A 7279-nucleotide genomic window follows, 5' to 3' on the forward strand; every position below is an offset into this window, starting at 1 on the left:
TGATTTTGTTACTCCATAGAGTGACAGGAAGTCCTGACTCCACTGAGTTTGAAATGTGGATGCATCTCTTCATAACAGTCATCTCTATCGGTAAAAAATTCATTGACTAGGGCCATCTCATCAACAACTGCATACATGACCAGTTAGTGCACTTCAAAACAAGTCAATGCTTCCATATGATCTCTTACTTGATATATGCTATTGCTAATTTGACGTCATGGCCAAGGTTAAGTACTAATGGTGTCCTGAATCAAGAAACTCAAGTTTACCATTATTACAAGCAATTGCAACTTGAGGAAAGCTTTGTGTATTTCAGGCAGGTGAATGATGCTTTCACAATGTGGGTAGTAAGGTTATTACAATGAGACATTGCCACCAGAATATCAAAGGAAGCCGCTAAATTGATAAAGAAATATGGAAGTTTCTTCATCCAGTTTCCAAGATTTACCTATCTTCGAGTAGGAGGATTTGAAGGTTATCGACACAAGCTACCCAGATATGTTGATGATAAGCTCATTTTAGTTGAGCTTTGTCGGCAATTGGTTTCAATTCAAAAGAAATGTAGAGATAGAAAGAATAAAGGGGTAGCCTTTCCCATTTGTCTCGGACACTATAGATGTGATTCAAGTTCAAGAGCAGATGAGATAGAAAAATATTTATCCAAGGTCAACCTGTATCTGTACCAGATGAGGTTCCCTTTTGATAGCAAGGATTATGTCAAGAAGAGCTTAAAGTTAGGTCCTAGTTGTTTTCATTTTCCTAATCCCGAAGACTTTTGGGAGGATTGCGAAGATGAGTTCGAGGTTAGAAAAAGAGATTGGACCAGGTTAACTTTGAAGCAAATGAAAGATTTCAAGATGGATTGGACCATAGAAGGCATTGAAGATGATGGATCTGATTTGATTGATCCTATCTATTTTGAGCAAGTCCAATCCTAGCCACTTCCCAGTTTGAATTGGGTAGATCTGGAAATGAGAGATGTCAAAGAAAGAACAAGTTTTGTAATCAAGAATTTTGAAGCCTAGATTAAGGAGAAGATTACTCAAATGACTGCTGCCAGACCAACAAAGGAAACTCCAAGAAGGAAAGGAAGTCAGCTTGAGAGCTCTACGTCACTGCATTCTTCCCATACTCCAGCTAGGGATACTCCTTCTTACCAGAATACTCAAGGAAGTGATGGAGATGAAGACCCTCCAAAGAGGAACAATCTTCAAAACACATGTGGTGATGAACCCCAACAAAAGAGGAAGAAATCCAGAGCAAAAGACATAGAAGAAAATTCTATTGCAAGTCAAGTAAAGGATCAAGTTCCAATGGAAATTTTGGATGACACAAGATTTGATGATGGAATGCATTCCATATCTACCTCAGTTCCTATTGAATCCCTATGACAAGAAGCACAACAAAATACTTTAGTCATGGATTCATCATTTCCAAGCAATCCAAGTAATCAATTTGAAGAAATCAGAGAGGTGACTACAACACTAGTAGCAAGACAGGAAAACATCCAAGAGTCCACAAAAAATTCTTCATTCCCATGGTTAGAACAAAGTCTATTGAAGAAGAGGAAGGTAGAAAAGCTAGTGGTACCTGAATTTAGTAGCATATCTGATCTTTTTGAAAAAGCTGAAAAACTGAAGAAACTCAAAGTATCCTCAAGAATAAAGACTGATCCAAATTCAAGGAATATGTGCTTAGAGATTGTTCAACCCATATCTAAGAAAGATACAAATGAGGCCACCTCTGCAGACTTTGTCATGACGAAGATTGATATGGGACCTTCTTCTCATGAGTCTGATATACAAAACTTTAATGTGATGGCAGCCAGAATGGCGGAGAGAAGTGAAAATGATAAGCAATCCAAGGATCAATTGAAACAACAAGTGCACACTTTGTCTTCTTACTTGAGATCCGTAGTTGATACCTCCACTATGCCACTAAGTGTAGATCGCCAGCCAATTATATTTACACCAGAAGGAGTAATTGAAAGGAATGATATGGATAATCTTCAAAAGTACCAAGCCTATGGAAAGGTAATTGAAGGTTGGGTAGAAAAGGTCAAAACTCTTGGATGTGATTTCCTAGTCCAAGCAAAATCTATCCATGATGAGGCCTTAATAAAGAAAAATACTATTGAGAAAGACTTGAAGAATGTCAAGAAAGAGGAGGCAGCTTGGAAGGAAATTGTGAATGATTTCAAACAAATGATAGAAATTGGAATGGACACCCTTGCAACTAAGAAAATCCTGCCTAGTAATGAAAAAGATTATCTAGAAATATGGATAGAAAGGATTAACTGGAAACTAGTGATCATAGATCAAGTTTCATCAGAATTAGAAAAGCTCATGCTTTTATGTGATCAAGTGTGTACCAAACTCCAAGGACAACTCACTACTCTTCTCCCAGATGTGACATTGATGGAAGATTTGCAAGGGTTACAAAATAGCTTCCAGAACATGGTAGATCAACAGCTCTTTAACAAGACAAACTTCAGTGAAAATACCATCGAAAGGTTGATTGATATTTACTATTCCTTGAGAACTTCTATGCCTCAAACACTCAGCATGGTGACAGAACTAAGTGGCATTCGTAGAAACTTGAAGACATGGAAAATGAGGATAGCTAACATCCTAATTCCCAAAGGAAAATCTGTCACTTCGGCCATTCGACTTTTCAGAATCTTCAGAGACAAAGGACCTGGACAACCTAATGTGCCTATAGAAGCAACAACCTCATCGACAATGCAAGGAGTTAGCTTAGAATAAGTGCAGAGTTGCATTTTGTATAGTCTCCATTTTTGTTGTGTTACTCGCATCATGTTTTTGTCTTTCTTTGTAAATACTCTCATGATCGAGTTTCCTTTCTCTCATCTCTATTTCTGTATTGTAATAAAGGATAATCTTGGCTCTTTTCATATGAGGTAGTTATCCTAAGTTCTCATTTTGGGTAGTTATTCTAAGTAGTTAATTCTCCCAAAGTTGAGGAAGTTATTTCAAGTAGTTGAGGAAGTTATAAAGTAGTTATAAAGGTGGTTAGGGTAGTTACCTCATGTGGTTACCACTTCACTTATATATACTTTATTATTATTCAATGTAGAGAGACTCCACTTTTTTACAAGCTTTGTATGAGAGACTTGGATAGTATTATTCAAGAAATTAAGCAATAGAGATCAATTTGGATGTGTGTTCAACTTATTCTCATGGGTTATTATCAATGTTCTTATGTTTAATTGATGATTACCTAATGCTTTCCCTTTAACATTGAATGTGAAGAAGATTATTTCAAGTTGTGGTATCTCAAACTTGATTATATGGAATTTATTTTAAACTAGATTCATACCTTTAATGGCGTTCAATTTTTTTTTATTGTTCGTTCTTTAAATTTTTGAAAAATCCAAATACCCCCATTATATGAGGGAGCTGCCCCTCTCAAACACAGAGAAGAATTACCATTCTTTTGTTTTTGTGATTCTTCAACTATTGTGAACGCTTTGTTGCTAATTACAGGGCAAAACAGAGTTTTTCAAGAAAGTTTCGTAAAGAAACAAATCCGTTTACCAACAGATTTTGGCGACTCTGCTGGGGATACAAAATCAAAACAAGAAGACAGTCACTTTGATATTGTTTTTACTTGCCTATCATGAAACAAGATGGTTCTTTCGCATGAGAACCTCTTCCCTGTGCTACAACCAAATCTTGATTGGATTCATGCAGAGCAAGAAGATATACTTTCGCAATTGGATACTTTAGCTTGGAGGAATAGAAGAAGTAGGGCTGAATATCAAAGAGTAAGTGCTATATTGGTAGAAGAAGAAAGACAAGCTCAAAATTCAGTGGTGGTCTGTGAAAGAATAGTGGAAAGATTTCCTCGCGTGTTCTTGATTCTATTAAATCAGCAACCAAATCAAAGACAACCTAGAATATGACAAGTTGATCCAGAATACTAACAAGTGCATCAAGTGTTGGTGGAAGAAGTTGAATTATTACTTTCTTAGGAGAGTACATCCTAGACAATAGCTTATTGTCATTAGGAGAATTTTCGTGCTTCCTAGGTGAAAAAGACAAAATATTTGATGTATGCAAGACCAATACAAGCAAGGTGATTAGCAAGCACGCTGGCAAGCAAAAGGTATACTAGAGGTGATAGAAGCAAGGGTATCATTGACCTTGATTTCCCTGAACTATACAAAGTTGATTTTTCCACACCTTCTACCACTTATAAAAAGGAAGTTAAGTCTACTAGTAGACCTTCTTCGCCAAAGAAAGCAAGTGCTCATTCCTTATTTGTCCAAGCCTTAACTTTACTTCCTCCTCTTGTTATTAACTTTACACAACCAATAATGGCTCATCCACAACCAGTTCCATGGGGTGCTACCATAGGCCCTCTAGCTTTAGGAAATCAATTGCATGATTTGCCAACAGGTTCAAGGAAGCATCTTCCGAAGTTCTCAGGAGATGGAAAAGTCACCGCAAAAGATCATATTAGTGCCTTCTTTACTGTATGCGCAATCCTCGGAGTTCAGTATGAGGATGTTTCTGTACGACTTTTTGTTGAAACTCTAATTGATGCCGCAGCTGAATGGTTTAATTAGTTACCATCTGGTTCCATTACTAATTGGGCGACTCTGTTACAAAAATTTGAAGAAAGATTTAAAACTATAGATGATGGTCATTTACTTCTTGTTCAATTAACCCAAATGAAGAAAGAAGTGCATGAACCTATGAGAGAGTTTGTGGCTCGTTTCAACAAAATAGTCAATAAATTAGTAGCTGATAAGAGGCCTACGAAGGAAAATAAAAAATGTTTCTTCATTAATGCACAACCTCTTGACATCAATTTCCAAATAAGAAGAGGACGAGTAGCTGATCTCACTGCAGCACAAAGGTTAGCCATTGAAGTTGAAGATGACCTACTGAGTGCTAGAAAGTGGAATAAAGAATTACAGAAAGGAAAAATTCAACAAGCCAATCCGGCAACTACTGATCCAATGATTCAAAAGCTAGCTGATGATTTACTTTAGTTGAAGAAGCAATTACCACAGAATCCACCACCTATGTATCAAGATATTCCTAGAAGGAATTATATCCCATATCAACAAAACCAGCAACCAAAGCTACCAACTCCAACACCAAGGTTGACGATTGAGCATCCATCTACAAGTAATCGTCAAACTGCTGCAATGTGTGATTTTCATCTCACAACAGACCATGATGGAGCTTCATGTCCCGAGATGACTAGGTTTATGCAGATGAACCAGACTAGTGAAAAGATTGAAGAATATGTTGAAGATGAAACTAATCAACAGTTTGGTCCACCTACAGTCAACTTTTTAGAATATGAGTCTGGCGAGGAAAAAGAGAAAGATAGTGACATAAATAATCATTCATGTAATGTGTTTACAAAGAATTGACTCCAGAAGCTTGGGGAGAAAGCTAGAATTGGCGCCAGAAGCTTGGGGAGAAAGCTAAGTTAACTACAAAAGATAAAGAGGTGGATGAGGTTCCTAAGCAAATTCTTTCCAGGAAACAAAGTAAAGAAGAACTAGGATCATCTAGGAAAGTTGAAAAAGAACTTGAACATGGTGATTCCTCTTTTGAAGATTCTTTTGATTTCATTGAATATTGTAAAAAGACCAAGGTGCAAATTTCTCAATTTGAGTATCTTAAGAAGAATCCACAACAATTGGATAAATTGGTGCATTGTATCAAAAAGGATTACAAGAAACCTCACTCAGACATACATCAAGAATCAAGTGAGAGTTTTGATGTGATGAGAAAGAGGGGTTTGTTTCAAAGGAATCATCTCTTGTTGCTACTTCCTTTTCTAATAAGCTAGATCCTTTCTATATTTCCTTATACATTGCAGGTTGTAAGTTGAGTAACTATATTATAGATTCCAGTGCTTCTGATAACGTAATGCCTTCCAAAGTTGCTCATGCACTAGGCCTATCTTTAAATAAACCTACTGGTAAAGTGTTCTCAATGGAATCAAAGCAAGTACCCTTGGTCGGACAAATTAAGGATGCTCAAGTTGTTTTAGCTGCTCATCCTCAAAAGAAGTTGAAACTTAACATCTTGGTTGCCGATATTCCAGCCAGCTATGGTATGCTCTTAAGCCGTAGTTTCTATAAAGATTTGGGTGGAGAGATTCAATTAGATTGGTCACATGCCTTGATACCTCTTGGCAACAAGAAAGTCAGATTGGACCCAGAACCCAAAGCCAAATACACAGTTCTCAAATCTGATGATCCAAGAGCTGAAATATTATATGTTGAGACGGGCCCAAGTACATATATGATGTCATCAAAGAAGGAGAGTGTTCCTAAAATTCTGGCTCCTGACATATCTACAGAACTTTGGGTAATGCAATTTAATGGAAGTTCTTCATCTTCCGGTTCAGGTGCTGGTGTGGTGTTGATATCTCCTCAAGGGGAAAAGTTTCCTAAAGCCTACAAGCTCGCATTTGATACTACCAATAACATGGTAGAGTATGAAGCTCTTCTTCTAGGTTTGGAATTTTCCAAAGAAAAAGGAATCAAGAAGTTACAAGTTATGGGAGATGCTGAACTAGTTGTCAACCAGGTGAGAAGTCAAAATCAGACTAAGAATAAAAGGCTCAAGTCTTATCGAAACAAAGTATGGGATGAGATCGAAAGTTTTGACGCTTTCTCCATACAAGCCATCCCAAGAGAACAAAATACAAAGGCAGATTCTCTTGCTATTTTAGCCTCTTTATTACTGCCCCATCCTGAGTTTGAAAAAGATGTGTATATAGTGGAAATGATCTACCGACCTAGTGTGCCAGATAATAATCAAAATTGGCAAGTTTTTGATGATGATAAGCATATCATCTCGTTCTTAGAGGGCACTGGAACCTTCTCAAATTCATCCTTTGATGGTAATCATTCTTTGACAAGCCAACAAAATATAAAAGAAGAAGATAAAGAATCAGAGATTTTGCAACTAAAGGGAAATACTATTCCTAAGGGATTAGTCACTCTTGAGAGTCTCTTTGATAAGAATGATCAGTTTGTAAAGAATGATGAAAAGAAGCCCTCAAGTTCTCTAGATACAGAAAAAGTAAATATTGGTTTCGAAAATGATCCCAAGATTGTCTTAATTGGAAAATGCTTGACCCACAAAGAAAGAAAAGTCATCATTGATTTGTTGAATAGCTATATTGATGTATTCGCATGGTGCTATGATGATCTCAAAGTGTTCATGAATGGCGAATTTAAGCATCATATTCCTCTTAAGCCTGATTCACCCCCATTCAGGCA

Source organism: Cryptomeria japonica, unplaced genomic scaffold, assembly GCF_030272615.1.
Source record: "Cryptomeria japonica unplaced genomic scaffold, Sugi_1.0 HiC_scaffold_139, whole genome shotgun sequence".
In the NCBI taxonomy this organism is placed as follows: Eukaryota; Viridiplantae; Streptophyta; class Pinopsida; order Cupressales; family Cupressaceae; genus Cryptomeria; species Cryptomeria japonica.